Source organism: Tamandua tetradactyla, chromosome 17, assembly GCF_023851605.1.
Source record: "Tamandua tetradactyla isolate mTamTet1 chromosome 17, mTamTet1.pri, whole genome shotgun sequence".
NCBI classification, from domain to species: domain Eukaryota; kingdom Metazoa; phylum Chordata; class Mammalia; order Pilosa; family Myrmecophagidae; genus Tamandua; species Tamandua tetradactyla.
In genome coordinates, this window is record NC_135343.1 from 28,787,550 (window position 1) to 28,803,650 (window position 16,101).

Sequence of the window (16,101 nt, forward strand, 5' to 3'; positions counted from 1 at the left end):
AAACCTTTCTTGATAGTCATAATTAGTGTTTTCTTAATTAGTTTGCTTGATTATTGGTTTCTTAAAATATGTGCATATTTTAAAGATTATGGAAAAGTCAATTTATGGGAAAGCATCATTAAATTTGTTTTACAGACTGAGATTTTCTTGATGAAGTTTGGGAACATATGGTATCTTGTCTAATACAACATATTGTGTGAAAAATCTTGCTCAGAAATGAAAACAAAAATAAAAATCTTTTAAAAAGCTTAAGCAATGTAGAATTTTCTTCAATCAAAACATTCTTAAGTATTTTAAGCAAGTATATTGTACACTCAGATGCTAGATACAATGGTAAATGTCCTCTATCTGTCAAAATGTAGAGTTTAAATACAAACTTGAAAATAAGAACTATATATTAAGACTGTAGTAAGTAAGACTATAGTAAACCAGAATTTTTTAATTTTTTTGCATGGGCAAGCACTGGGAACCAAACCTGGGTCTCCAGCATGGCAGGCGAGAACTCTGCCACTGAGCCACCTTGGCCCACCCAGTAAACCAGAATTTTTAAAAGCAAAAATATACTTGTAAAAGAAATAATAGGTTAGGTAGTCCCAAGCTTTTAAAAATTAAAGGTAACCTTTTCTTATTATAGCAGAAGGCATTGTAGAACATTAGAAAATACAAAAGAAAATATAAGAAAGAAAAAATACCTGCTTTCTGCTACCAAGAGATTATCATTGTTAATATCCTGTGTATTCGTTTGTTAAAGCCACTGGAATGTAATATACCAGAAATGGTAGGCTTCTAAAAAGGGACTTTATTACATTAAAAGTTTACAGTTCTAAGGTCAGAAAAATGTCAAACTGAGGCATCCAGGGAAAGATACCTTGCTTCAAGAAAATGCTGATGACATTCATTTTTCTCTCTCAACTGGGAAGGCATATGGTGACATCTGCTAGCTTTCTCCACTGGCTTCTTCAAACTGCTTTCCCAGAGGCATCGTCTTTCTGCATCTCCATAGGTCTCTGGCTGTTCTAAAACTTATTTCAAAATGGTTCCTTCTTAAAGGATTCCAGTAAGCGACCCTACCTTGAATGAGTGGAGACATATCTCCATGGAAACCACCTAATCAAAAGGTCCCACTCACAATTGGGTGGGTCACATCTCCATGGAAACAACTTAATAAAAAAAATCCCACCCAGCAATATTGAAACAGAACTGAAGAAATGGCTCTTCCGAGGTACACAAGTTTTAAACCAGCAGACCCTGTAAAATATTTTTCATATCTATTTCTATGCATAAATATGCGTCTGGTTATTTTAACCAAAATAAAATCATACTGTACATGCCATTTTGTAATCTGCTTTTTTCCACAGTTAATGGTCACCATCTTCCTATGTCAGTAAATTTATATCTACATACTACCTAGTGTGTATTCAAGATTTAATAGTTGTCCTTAAATATCCTTTAGAGCTTTTTCATCCATTCAGGATTTTATCCCAGACTCTTGGTATTTAGTTTATTAGATTTCTTAATTTCTTTAATCTAGCATAGTCCACCCCTCTCCCTTATCTTTTTCCCTCGGACACTGACTTGTTGAAGAGCCTGGGGAGTAGACTTGTTCTCATAAATTTTTTTTTTTGAAAGGAAGGAAAGACAGAGAAGGAAGGAAGGATGGAAGGAAGGAAGGGAGGAAGAAAGGGAAACATTTTTAAACATTTTCTTGTTTTATTATATTTTGTTTGTTTGTTTGTTTTTTACATGGGCTGGGGCCGGGAATCGAACCGGGGTCCTCCGGCACGGCAGGCAAGCACTCTTGCCCGCTGAGCCACCGCGGCCCGCCCTGTTCTCATAAATTTTAAAAATGCTTTTGTTTTGTTTTATTTAAGCTTTCATTTTTATGGGGTTTTTTTTTTGTTCTCATAGATTATTAAAAAATATTTTTCTTGACAAATTTTCACATATGTACAATCCATACATGGTATTCAATTAGTGGCTTACAATATTATCACATGGTTGTGTATTTGTCACAACTATGATCATTTTTAGAGCACTTGCATCACTCCAGAAAAAGAAATAAAAAGAAAAAACTCATACATCTCATACCCCTTACCCCCTCTCTTATATTGACCACTAGTATTTCAATCTACTCAATTTATTTTACCCCTTAATCCTATTATCTATTTATTTTATATCCATATTTTTTTACTCATCTGTCTATACCCTGATAAAAGGAGCATCAGACAGAAGATTTTCATAATCACGCAGTCACATTATAAAAGTGATATCTTTATACAGTCATCTTCAAGAATTAAGGCTTCTGGAAAACAGCTCAACAGTTTTAGGCACTTCCCTCCAGCCAGTCCAATACACCATAATCTAAAAATATATCTCTATATATTGCATAAGAATAACCCCCAAGATAACCTCTCAACTGCTTGAAATCGACTTGTTCTCATAGTTTTTTTTTTTTTTTTTTTTTGCATGGGCAGGCACCGGGAATCGAACCCAGTCTCTGGCATGGCACATGAGAACTCTGCCTGCTGAGCCACCATAGCCTGCCCTCTCATAGATTTTTAATATTAAGATTTTAAGGTTGTATTTAACATCATTAGTTACACTTATGTGGTTTAGGGAGGACCAGAGGTAGTAGTAGAGAGAAAGTAGACATAAAAAATGTGTTTATTAAATACAATAAGTGCAAAGGAAGATACTTTTACTTATCTACAAGTTTGCTAATTATTTATTACTTACATTTTTAGTCTATGAAATGTTGTCTCCGAAACTGTGAAGCTCTAAATTCTCCAAACCCTTCTCCATTCCTTACTATACAAACTAGAATGATTATGAGCATCGATAGAGTAAAGAGTTTGGTAGTAAGGCAGGGGGCTTTGCTGAATTTTGTTTAGACTATTTTTGCTGTTATGCCGAATTTATATGCCTGTGCGCACACACACACATACACACACATACATATATTGTTTTCTGGGCCCATGGACCCATACTGAAAGCAAAAGATTAGAATGCTTACAATGTGTCCTGCCTTGTATTTCATGGTATGGGAGATGCAAAGATGAATAACACACGGTGTTCCCTCAAAGATCTGTTAGAAATATGAAGATATAAGTAAAATTAGTATTTGACGATGGTCTTGGAAGAAGAAACAGCATGGCCTTAAAAATACTCTCTAACCTGGTGTTTTAAAATCAACTGTTTTGAGTTATTATTTAACATACAACCAAATGTACACATTTTAAGTGTCTAGACTCATTTTGAACCATACCCTTTTCTTTGGCTACAGTATCAAACTGCTTATAAAGTCTTCCGCAAATCCCACCTTACCCTTCCAACTGTTTGATATTTTTGTGCCTTTTGCTTATATCCTCTGCCTGGAATGCCTTCCACCGCACACTTGTTTTGAAACTCCCACTTTTAGCTCCACATCTGGCCTGTTTACCCCTCCTCTGTGACCTCAGAACGTCTTGTTTATGATGTAATCAAGGACTGCATCATATTCTTTTACCTCACTTGAACACTTCCTTTATTTTTACCTCCATTAGCAAACAATTTCCTTTTCCTTTTTCTGTTTCATCCATATCATATACCTTGTCCAATGCCTATCAAAGTTAATACTAGATCCTGGGGTAGGTAAAACTTAGGAGACTTTGTTTCATGGGACTAAAATCTAGTAGGAGTGACAGCATCAGGACCAATCACAGTATCGTGTGAGAAATGTGAGAGAGGAAGTGCAGTGACCCATGGGAGCCAGGAGCAGGGAGTGATGGCCGCAAGGAGAAGAGGGTGACCTTTACAGAGGTCACAACTCAGGTTAATTGTAAAGATAAATGGAATTTACCAGGTAGAGAAGAAAAGGAGGGGCACTGAGTGGGGATGGAAAAGCATATGCATAAGTGTGGTGGTCTGAAGTCAAGACTTGTTCAGGGAACTTGGAGACTTTAGTGTGCCTGGAAGATCCTTTCTTGTGTTGAGTTTATTTGTTAGTATAGGCATAGATATTTCCTTCTGTAATCCCTTTTTGTTCTGTTTTCTAACTGATCCTAAATTCTACCATTCTGCTATATATTCTTTCCTTAAATGTTTGGTGAGTCTGATATACCCTATATGCTGAATAAATATTTTGGGGACTTTTTTTATGAAGTCAAACTTGGTAATATAAAGACAAAATACTAAACTGTTGACATCAGAGAATAAGATGTTATTGATTATTTATGGCAATTCAGTAATCTGTCACGAAGCTTTTGAGAACAGCTTACCTTTGTAATGATTCTTAAGAAAAACAAATGTACTTTCAAAGAATAGACTGGGACAGGAAAACTGCATAGAGAGGGTGGTTCTTTGTTTTCCAGAAACTTTGCTGTTTAGTATGTCTTTTATTGAAGACAATTTAGCATCTCAGACGTTTCTGAGAAGATAACTTACATCATTTCTTCTCAGAAACTTAGTGGCATTATGGAAGATCACAATTCAGAAATGTCAGTTTGCTTAATGATAGGACAAGCCACAAATGGATTGTCTAAAAGCTAAGCAACGCTAGCCTTACCTAACAAAATAACAAACGTTGGCCTTGCTGACAATCTCTTGTTTGTTATATTCTTGATACCAAAAATAGCATGCAATAAATTTTCCATGAATCTAGATGGAAAGAAATATTCATGTAGCAAAGGCTGTTGCATCTCTTTTGATTGTCTTTTTTGGCTTCTCCAGTCTCACCAATACCTCCATCTCCCATTACAAATTTAGTCCGAATTGGATGTAATTGGACTACATCCCCTTTCTTTTCAGAACAAACTCTTATTTTGTGAAATCATCCACATTTAAGGTCCGAATTCTATTGGCGTTTTTTGTGGTTCTTTGCTTTTCTGAATCAATTTCCTGGAATGCCAGTAATAAGCACTGGCTTATGAATAAGAGATGAGCCACAGAACATTTCATAGAAATGTTTTAGGTGAGTGTGGGCTCATAGATGGGTACTCAAAAATGCAAGCAGTCTGTGTGTATGGTTTCTCTTGATATTTAAAATATCACCTGTCAAGGAACTTTGGGCTCATCATGAAGTTGTATACAACATATACATTTACTATAGTAAGTGTGCACTTAACCAGCCTTCATTTAGCCTAATTACCTGATTGACTGAAACTTTCCATTTTCTCTATAAAACATACTGACTGATACCCATGGCACTAAAACACTTGCAGCTGGAAGCATACTCTCTAGTATGCCTGTACCCCTTTGTTCCCGCTAGTTGTATTGTAAGCTTACCAGGAGTTAGCTGTGTTTATCACCTAGACCAGTTTATGTCAGTTGCATTTGTTATTTTCATTTTCTTATGCAATTAAGCACTACGTAGATTGATCAAATAGAACTGTAAAAGTAGAATTATTTTTCTGTGAAAACTAAATCAAATGCTTTAGAAAGAGTCAGTAAAATTGAACTGTTTAATGAAAAGTGCTGTCAAATTAGAGATGGGCACGACAATGGTAAAAAGTATTTGGAAATAGGATCATGCAAATCTAGAATGACTTTGTTAGGTTGTAAATTTCTCACTACACTTTAAAGAAGAAAAATAAACTAGAATATTTAGGTGCTGCATTTTGGGTTGGTTTTGTGAGCGTTATAGTAGAGCTTTCATCAGCCAGCTCTGAGAGAAGTCTTTACCTACACCCGTGTTTATCAATTCTGAATGATCCCTACTTTTTATACTAATTGAATAATACCTGTTATGTTGTGTCCTTGGCAAAAGACTTGCGAAGCATCTGAAATACAAGCACTCACTGTTTTTACGGGCAGTCATGAGAAGAGGAATATTTCCTGTTAGCACCACTGGGCTGGAACACTTCTCTTGTACAGAAGAATTAATTTCTGGATCTGGTCAGAGAAGGAGTTGTGCAAGCCCTCCAGCACTTAGGGAGCTCATCATGGATAATTGGACCTGGAGAGTTAATGTATTTGTAAATCCGTTTTCCAAGTTCATAATATCCAGGACATATGAGATAATTTTCCCACCTGTAGATGACAGATGTCTCATAAGTTCCCAATATGAGGTGTGACTGAGAAGTAATAAATCATATTTAACCAATATACCAGAATTTTTACTTCCAAATTAGCTTTTTTTTCCCCAAAATAATGACAGTAGGATATTCAAATTATTTCAAAGACACTGTCTCTATTCAAATCATTTTTGGAAATAATTTGAAATTGTTTTCGAAGGCAGTTTACGTGCTTCATGAAAATACCAGTTAAATTGTTTTAGAGTTACACCTGATTTTAAACCAACGATGTAGTTTTACCTACCTTGATTTATCAGCTTGATTCCATAGAATTACTTGCCTGTCCCTAAGTGCTTTCTATTACTAGGAAATTAAAAATCATGCATTTCAGGCCTTAAAGATAGTTCCAAATGGGAGTTTCAATGGTTTAATCACTGAGCAATGTTTAATCACTGAACTTGTATAAAGCACTGTGGTAATTGGAAGCTGCATGTACCCCAGAAAAACATGTTCTTAAATCGAATCCATTCTTGTGGTTGTAAATCCATTGTAAGTTGGATCTTTTGATAAGGCTACTTCACTTAAAGTGTGACCCACCTCATTTAGGATGGGTCTTAATCTCTTACTAGAGTCTTTTATAAGAGAATGAAATTCAGACAAAGGAAGAGAGCCACAGAAGCAAGAAGCTGAAAGCAGCTGATCCTGAAAGAGACCAGCAGATGCCACCATTTGCCTTGACATGCGGCAGAGGAGCCAAGGGCTGCCAACAGCCAGTCTTCAGGAAGAAGGCATCACCTTGGTGATGCCTTGACTGGGAATTTTCTCAGCCTCAAAGCTGTAGGCTAATAAATTCCTATTGTTTAAGCCTGACCCATTTCATGGTAGCTTCTTTAAGCAGCCTCGGAAACAGAACCGATTTTAGTACTAGGACTGTGGGGTGCTATTATTACAAATTCCTGAAGTGTGGAAGTGGCTTTGGAATTGGCTAACAGGTAGAGGCTGGAAGCAGGTAGAGGTTGGAAGAATTGTGAGCTTTTTGATAGAAAAGGCTTATATTGCTTTGTAAAGAGTTGGTAGAGATATGATGTTAAAAGTACTTCCAATGAGACCTTAGAAAGAAATAATGAATGTGTGATGGTAAACTGGAGAAAAGGCAACCTTTCTTTTAAGGTGGCAGAGAACTTGGCAAAATTGAGTTCTGATGCTGAATGGAAGGTAGAATTTGAAAGTGATGAAATGGGATATTTAGCTGAGGAGATTTCCAAGCAATGGATGGAAAATACAGCCTGATTTCTAGTTGATGCTTATAGTAAAATGTAAGAGGAAAAGGGTGAGCTGGGAACTGAATTTCTACGGACAAAGAAACAAGAAATTGATGGTTTTGAAAATTCTGAGCTTCTGGAAAGCAGTTCCCTGAGAATAGTGCTCCATGTGAGGGTTCAACTGAACATGGATCCAGTCAGCCATTTCAGTGCAAGTCGGGATTGGAGATGCAGTTATCCAGGAGGGATATGTGGAAAGTTCTACCATCTGATGTTTGGACATGCAAAACCAACAGGCTTTTTGCAAGATCAGTATGAAGAGAACCATGACCAACCTGGACTAAAAGAGACAGATGGAAGGCAAGATTACTTTGAGGGCAGAACCATGGAAGCTGAGGTCTGGACTGAAGATATCTTCTTTGCCAAGAGAGCAGACCCATTCCTGTGTGTGAGAAAGGTGAGTATGCCCTGGTACTTGGAGACTGAACTGTTATTCAGGAACATTGTTACCACTCCAGTTATCTCAGATGCTTGGAGAATTGTGGAGAGTCTGGCCACCACTATGATGCTTGATTAGAGAAGCATCAGAGTGACAGCCAGATAGTGAGCTGAATATTGAAATGATTCAGGCTGAGGAGAAGAAAAGAAAAAGAATGAAAAAAAAATAAATAAAAAAAATAAACAGAGCCAGAGAGGCCTTTGGAAAACCATCAGGCACGCCAGTATATGCACTATGGGAGACCAAGAAGGAGAAGAAAGAGAAGAGGCGCAGAAGGACTGTTCAAATGCATAATGTTAGAAAACTTCCCAAATTTAATGGAAGACATGAATATACACATTCCATAAATCCAATGAACTCCAAACAGGATAAACTCAAAGAGTATCATGCCAAGACACATAGTAGTCAAACTGTTGAATATGAAGAACAAGGAAAGAGTTCATCATCTTCCTAATGAGTATGAAGTGGTATCTCATTATGGGTTTGATTTGCATTTCCCTAATGGCTAATAATGTTGAGCAACTTTTTGTTTTGACCATTTATGTATTTTCTTTGGAGAAATTTGTATTCACATGTTTTTCCATATTTTAATTGGCTTATTTGTCTTGCTATTATAGAATTATAAATGTTCTTTATATTTTTAGTTATAAGTCCGTTATCCAACGTATTATTTACAAATATTTTCTCCAGTTTTATGGGTCTGCTTTTCATTTTCTTGATTAATTGTTTGTAGACAAAGTTTCTGATTTTCGTAAAGCCCCATTTATCAAATTTATGGTTTGTTGATTGTGCTTTTGTTACCATGTCTCAGAAACCATTGCTTAACTCTGGGGTCATGAATATTTACACATTTATTTGTTCTAAGAGTTTTATGGCTTTAGCTATTATATTATATTTAGATTTTGGATTCATTTTGAGTTAATTTTTGTGCATGGCATGAGACAAAGGAGTCAATCTCCTTGCGTGCGTATTTCCAGTTGTCCCAGCACCAGTTCTTGAAAAGGCTGTTCTTGCCCCTTGGAAATGTCTAGCACTCTTGTCACAGTCGTTTGACTGTAAATGTGAAGATTTGTTTTTTGTTTTTGCATATTCATCATCATGATCATTTCCTAGAACATTTGCATCAATTCAGAAAAAGAAATAAAAAGACAACAGAAAAAGAAATAAAACTAAAACAGAAAAAAAAAGATTATACCTACCATACCCCTTACCTCTCCCTTTCATTGATCACTAGCATTTTCAAACTAAATTTATTTTAACATTTGTTCTCCCTATTATTTATTTTTATTCCATATGTTCTACTCGTCTGTTGGTGAAGATTTGTTTTTAACTCTTCATTGTATTCCGTTGATCTTTATGTATGTCCTATGTGAGTACTGAACTATTTTGATTACTGTGGCTGTGTAGTAGGTTTTGAAATTGGGAAGTTTAAGCCTTCCAACTTTATTCTTCTTTTTTCAGGATTGTTTGGCTGTTCTGAATTCCTTAAATTTCCATAAGAGTTTTAGGATTGGCTTGTCAATTTTTATAAAAAAGGTAGCTAGGAATTTAATAAGGATTGCATTGAATCTATAAATGAACTTGGGGAATATTGTCCTCTTGACAATATTAAGTCTTCTGACTTATGAACATGGGATGTCTTTCCATTTATTTAGATCTTGTTTAATTTCTTCCATCAGTGTTTTGTAATTTTCAGTATACAAGTCTTTTTATTCCTAAGTATTTTATTCTTTTTGATACTGTTGTAAATGTGAATTTTTTCTATAATTTCATTTTGGATTTCTCATTGTTTATGTATAGAATACAGTTGATTTTTGTATATTAATCTTGTTCCTGAAATCTTGCTGAACTAATTTATTAGTTCTAATAATGCATTCCATAGTTTATTGTATATAGAATTCCCTATACAAGGGATATCTATACAAAGGAGCCCTTTTATACAAGGGATATCCCTATATGCAGATATCATCTGCAAAGTAAACTTCTTAAGAATCTTTTTTATTGGTCTTTGGTTTTCATCCTGGTTCATTCCCCTCAGTACTGTTTCAGACTTTCAGCATGATATTTGAATTTGTCGCCCAGCAACTATACTCTGTAATCTCTGCAGATCTCCTTCTCCTAGGTCAATGAAAAAGTTGAGAGGTAAATGATAACACTGAATGTGTAGGAAATCCCAGGCATTTTTTATATTACCAGAGCCTTAAAGCAAGCTAAGAGGAGGCTGAAAAAAAAAGTGCTGTCCCTTTTAGCTTTTCTGTAAAATATCTAAGGTCAGAAAGGTAGTGAGCTTGTATTTTAGCAATTACTTTCTATTAATAATATGATTAATGCTGTATTTTGCTTGTTATGACCAGCCAAACTATGTGTTTAAGTTATTTATTTACTTGGAGCATGGGGTCAGTGTGACCAGTGCACTACATACCATCACCTGCCATGAAGTGCTGGTAGGAAGATAAATTGAGCTGCAGAAGGGGAAATAGAACTCAAGGTGTCTACTCCAACCAGGAGTCATATCCTCCTGGTTTACAAAAAATAGGCAGGGCTATTCCAAGGGTGATGCTCTGATAGGATTATGCATACAAGCAGAATTGGAAGCCTTTTAGTTTGCTGATACAGAATCAGGATTTTGAATATTCATTTATGTTCTTCAGTTGATATACTGGGATGTATCTAGTGGATCTTAATGCCCTTCTTAAAATATGTCACATAGAATGAACACAGTTTTCCATATATGGTATCATTGTGAGATACAATGGAATTATTACTTCCTTTGTTCAGGACATGCCTGATGAACTGGGGTTCAGACCTTAGGCTTTGAGTTAGAATACACTTCGGTTAAAATTCCACACCTGCCACTTATTAACTCTGTAGGAAAGTTGCTTGAATGTGCCTAGGTTTCTACAGCCCCAAACTAAGGATAATAAGACTGTAAACACCTCTACATATGAATTTCAGGTGGGCAGGGACTTTGCTTACCATTGGTTACCCGGTTTGTGGTATAGTTCTTGGCCCATAGTAGATGCTCACTAAATGTCTGTTGAATGGATGAATGACTGGATATCTGTCCAATGAAACTATTAGGATTGACACTTAGACCAGCACTTAGTAAGTATCTGGTCATCATAAATTAAGCCTTTTAAGCATCTGTGCCATACTTGTTCTCATAATAGACCTCCATTCAACCAAAATTCCATAATCATTCACACATAAAGCCTTTTAAACCGTGTTTTCCCAGTTTGTACTTTTGAAACTTCATTCAGGTAATTGCATTTGGTATTATTAACTTTGATATTGTTTCATCTCTTCCTTGTGCTTTGCTGGACTCTTTCATTGTCTTTCCCTAATGTATCAATGGCCTTCATTCCCCAGCCTTCCCAACTCTCCCCGTTGGCTTTATAGGATTTATAAATTCAGTATGCATGCTATGCACATCCTTAAAGTCTCTTTCTAAAGTTTCTGCCCACAGTTTGGTCAACTGACTTCACAAGTTGCTAGCACAAGTAGAAGGCTGCTAGGATAGAATAGATCTGTACTTTTGGAGTTCTGTTACCTAGTATTGGTGGCTTTTTCTTTGATATATGAATACTCAACTCAGGGAGATACATCCTGAGTAATTTCATCAGGAAAATTCTAGCACCTTTTACTTCAGAAAGGGCAGGAGCTAACAAAGCTATTCAGTAACTGAAAGTATATAATTATAGCTAACATGGTTAAGAGTGATATTGCTATGTTTTTGCATGTCTGCAGCAATTTGAGAAATTACATAGAATCTTTTATTATTAGATCCGTACACTGCGTTTTCTGAAACTGAAGAACTGACAATGGTTTGCCATTTCCAGTGTAGAAAAATCAAATGATTTGATGAGTCCTATTTTCTTTTCTTTCTTCCTGTTTCTTTTCCTCCCTCCCTTCCTTCACTTTATTCTGTAATCAAGGTATCACAAGGGTTTCCATATCCTTGCTGTACAACTGAGAATGTTAAGAAAGGTCTCAGATTGTATCATAGCAAAAGTGCATTGCTTAGCAACAGAAAGGAATGATACAATGTTTTCAAATTTTAAAAATAATTCATGTTTTTCTTATTTATTTGATTGAGTAAAGTGATTTCATTATTTGTTGAAAGTAGCCTTGAAGGGAGAGGAAAAATGGACTGTGGCAGCAGTATCTTTTTTGTATTTGTTTCTGAGCAGTGTTCTAGGCAGGAATTGGTTTTTGTCCATTTGAGTGAGCTGTATAGCTCCTCTGGTTGGGTTTCGGTCTCATGCTGTGAATATTTGCCCAGCCCACCCATTATGTGTGGAGGAAACTGTTTTTTTTTTTCATTGTTCCCCTTCCCAAAATCCATAGCCAGAAGGTTCTCTTTCTCCAGGAACTAACCATACCCAATTTCTGATCTATCAGGACCTCTCCCCATCTTCTTGGTTTATTTTAATAGTTGTGAATTTGTGGTGACTGCATGCTGGCCCGATGTCTCTAGCCTGTCAGAGTTCAAGGCCTCTTGAGGGTCTGTTTCTGAGCAGTGTCCCCTGTGGACTTGTTATGAGGCTCCTCGATGGTCTCATTATCCTTTTTGAAGCCTGCTCACTTAGATTTCAAGAATTATGAAAGATACAACAATTTGGGCACCAGCGGTGTGTGCATAGAACTCATCGCTCTGTTGTAATCCTTTAGTGTGACTTTAAGGTGGAACAGTCCCAGTTCAGAATCATAGAAATGTCCGAGTGGTTGATAAATTTAGGTGATTTATTTTCAAGAACATAGCAGAGCTGGGAACTAAAGGACCCCGCTGAGCATCAGAGAATAACTAGGTAACTAAGAACATCCCCCATACCTAAGAACTAAGAACACTGGCCATATTCCATTTTACGATCAAGATGAGAAGATATATTTTTATCTACTTTCTAAATTTTATATTTATTGGACAGTAATGTAGTTAATGATGAACTTTCTCATTAAAACTTTCCAGTTACACAGTTAAATTAGAGGAAGAACTGGATAACTTTGATAATTATGATGCCTTCTGAAGATGCCATGAACTTCCTCCTACTTAGGAGCATTCTTATGTAAAGCCCAAGCCAACACCAGAAAGTTCCCACCGTAGCCCAGGATTGCTGTGACATGGGTACTTTACCAGCAGAATTAGGACCTGACACCTCTCTGTAGAAATTTTGTTTTCCTTGGATGTAGGTATGCAGTGCTTCATATGTTATTTCATAACCAGTGTTTTTTGTGTGTGTGTATTAGCGTATAAGGAACTTAATGTACATGACAAAGACACAGGCTTATGTCTGAATATCTGTACAATTTTTCATCCATTTTGTTTCATCTTTTTGATTGGCTTAGTTTTTTTTTTGATATGTGTAGTATTTATTTCCTCCGATTTTATTTTTGTATGCTGTGTGGCGGGGTCACATTTCATTACTTTTCCATGTAAGTTATTGCCACACCATTTGCTGAATTTCTGTTTCTTTCTTTGTTTTTGCTTGTTTGTTTTTTGGGAAGTGCATGGATAGGGACTCAAACCTGCGTCTCCCACATGGCAGGCGAGACTTCGACCACTGAACTATCCTCTCACCCTCTATTTCCTCTGATTTTTAAAAGAGGATTTTAAAGAAGTACTTTCTAGGTAAGATTTTTATCATTTTAACTAGTAATTATGGCACAAGCTATGGGTCAGCAATTGCCAGCCAGTTAAGATGCTAATTCTGCAAGGTTTTATAAGACTTGGGTGTCGTTGGCAAGTGAAAGGAAAAAGGCATATTGATTGGTTTCACAGACCTCTGATTTCTGCTCTGCGTGGCCATACTTTCTTTTATCTTAAGATAGAAGACCCATGTTAAAGCACAGTTCCAGACAGCCAAATCTACAAGTCTAGATATTTTCTTTTCCTAAATGAAGAATGAAAAGTGATCAATTTTTCAAAACAATATATGGTATAAATAAGGCTTAAAGACCCTACACAGTCTTTCTGTTTTATCTAAGGCAAAGATGAATCAGTCCCATTGAAAAAAATGGGTCTTCAACAAGGGTCAATATGACTTGAGCTAACTTTTCTTTACCAGCACGATATATCTGAATTTTGCCTCTGATATTTTACTGGGAAACAATTTTTTTTTGTTTATGTGTTTGTCACGGAATCTTGGTGAAATTGATATAGATACTAAAAGATGCCAGTAAAATAATGCTTGAATAAGTAATGATGGGGAAATTTTTAAATATTATTTTCTTTTTCTAGACAGTCTCATTATCATGATCAGCCAGTGAAACTTTGGAGGCTTTAGTGATCAAACCGAGCACCTTCAGCATTCTACTTTCTGTAGCTCATGTTTAGTTTCATTTTCTGTGTTTGAACATTTTCTTGAGACTAGGTGAAATTTGCACAGCTACTGAGACCAATTAAGCTAAATCTTTCTCTGCTTACAATGTTAGTAAATCATGACTGATAGTTTAGAAACATAGAACAACTCTAGGGATGGGTACTTGGAGTAGATGATGTAATTCCCAGACCCAGGCAGTTAAAATACAAGCAGTTGTTACTTTTTTGTGTGTGTGCTCCCTACTCTCTCTCTCTTTTTTTATTTTTGCATGGGCAGGCACCAGAAATCAAACCCAAGTCTCCGGCGTGGCAGATGAGATCTCTGCCACTGAGCCACCGTCGCACCCCTAGTCTCTTAATTAGTCATTGAAAATATCATAAAAGAAGTAATGACTCATTCCTTTTTATAGGCAATCCCAGAAGTTCAGATTTATTTTCCTGCTATTAGGAATACTGCTCCTAAACTGCAGATTTAGATTATTTTCCAGTGGTGTTAAGCTTGGAATTGGAAATATGATTTTAAAGCATTATCCTCAGATCTTCCCATGGCCAGCACCTGCTTGTCTGTTCAGGTCTCAGCTCATATATTACCTCCTCAGAGAGACTCCTCCCTGACCCCCCAATTTACGAAGCCTTCCCGCTCCTGCGCCATGTTTTACTTTTTTCAAAGTAGTAATCTCCATTTGAAACTTGCTTGTTTATTTGTTTGCTTTTATCTGTTTACTGTTTTCTTCAGTCTGCTAAAATGTGAGCTCCATGCGTGCAGTGACCTTGTCTCTCACTCAGCCTTTGGTACTGAGGACTTAGCAAGTGCTTGCTAGATGATTGCTGGAGGAAATAGGAAGAGAACAAGAATGAAGTGTTTCATATTCACACAGTGCTTTTGTTGTGTTCTTTTGCTACTGAAGGATTGCTTAGGTGCCAGGATGAGCTGCAAAGCCTGTTCCAAATGACCTCTCAAGCTCATGCAATGTACTGTCACAAACAGAAGCTCGGTTCATGTTTTTTAAACAAGATGCAGTACCAAAAATTGCTGTAAACTTGCTATACACACAGTCTGGTATCTTTCCCTTAGACTAAAGGGCAATATGCTAACCAAAGTAGAGATTTAGTAGCAAACTGGAAGTATGAAAAATCAGTTCCTTGAATGCTACATTGCATTTTTTCAAATTCTGACTCCGTGGGGTCTGATGATGTGATACCCTAGCTGCTCATTCACTTAGTATGAAACTAGAGTCTCTCCTGGTAGAATTCAGAAGAATAAGAGCATTTTAACTGCTTTCTGATAAAATATCTTATAGTCTCTCTAGCCTGAGATGGAAGGAAAAGCAAGTTAGGTAACAGGATAAAGTATTGGAGTCTCTGAATATAGACAGTCTTTAGGGAGCCTTGGCTCCTGCACAGCTTCCTCAGTATAAACGAATTCTTAGAAAATTAGTGAAACAAATGGACTTAGTCTGACTTGACTTGCCCTTGTATTCTCTCTGAATCCAAGAACTCCATTTTGTGGAAAAAAGGCAAATTCTGAAGTTAAATGGATTCCTAGGCATGGTAGAAGATCTTATAAAAAACTGAAATTGTTTGTGGGTTCATGATGCCAAAAGGTTTAGTCCAAGAATCAGTCAATTGAGTGAGAGGAGTTATCCTTGGCAGTATGTTTTCAGTGTAGAAAAAGGGTTTTGTTTGTTTGTTTTTAATAGAGGGCCTAGAAACTTAGGGAGTTCATGGTTTTAGGAAGGTCTGTCTAAATTTGATGTTAACTATTGTGTAATGTATCTTTTTCTTTTTCTGGGGAAAGGTCCCTAGCTTTCCTCGGAGATGTTTATAGTCACTTTCTTTACTTCCTCACGTCATGTTCTTTTCTTATCCTAATCCAGTTGTTTTTCAGTTCTCACCATTTCTCTGAAACTGCTCCATGGAGTCACCAGTCACCCCCATGTTGGTGATACCAGAGGGCACTGTCCTTTTACTTGACCATTCAGCAGCACTGAGCAGGGTTGGCCATTGTTTCTTTCCAACACTTTCTTCTCTGGC

General features: G+C 36.5%; 1 protein-coding gene and 1 long non-coding RNA gene across 9 annotated transcripts in view; one reads left to right on the forward strand and one right to left on the reverse strand.

Annotated features, from left to right (window-relative positions):
- LOC143660852 (uncharacterized) overlaps positions 1–3,455 on the reverse strand; it is a 45,882-nt gene extending 42,427 nt beyond the window's left edge. For all 3 annotated transcript variants that reach the window (XR_013164283.1, XR_013164284.1, XR_013164282.1), the window contains exons 1-2: positions 3,325–3,455; positions 3,014–3,085 (exon numbers count right to left, since the gene is read on the reverse strand). This is a non-coding gene — a long non-coding RNA (uncharacterized LOC143660852). The remainder of the gene's footprint in view (positions 1–3,013; positions 3,086–3,324) is intronic.
- CCDC85A (coiled-coil domain containing 85A) overlaps positions 1–16,101 on the forward strand; it is a 627,527-nt gene that overhangs the window by 43,380 nt on the left and 568,046 nt on the right. Inside the window, exon 1 of one of the 6 annotated variants that reach the window (XR_013164281.1) lies at positions 3,636–3,810. The exons of the other annotated variants lie outside the window; for them this stretch is intronic. The gene's annotated coding sequence lies outside the window, so the exon portion shown is untranslated. Of the gene's footprint in view, positions 1–3,635; positions 3,811–16,101 lie in introns of those variants that run through there. 6 annotated transcript variants of the gene reach the window in all.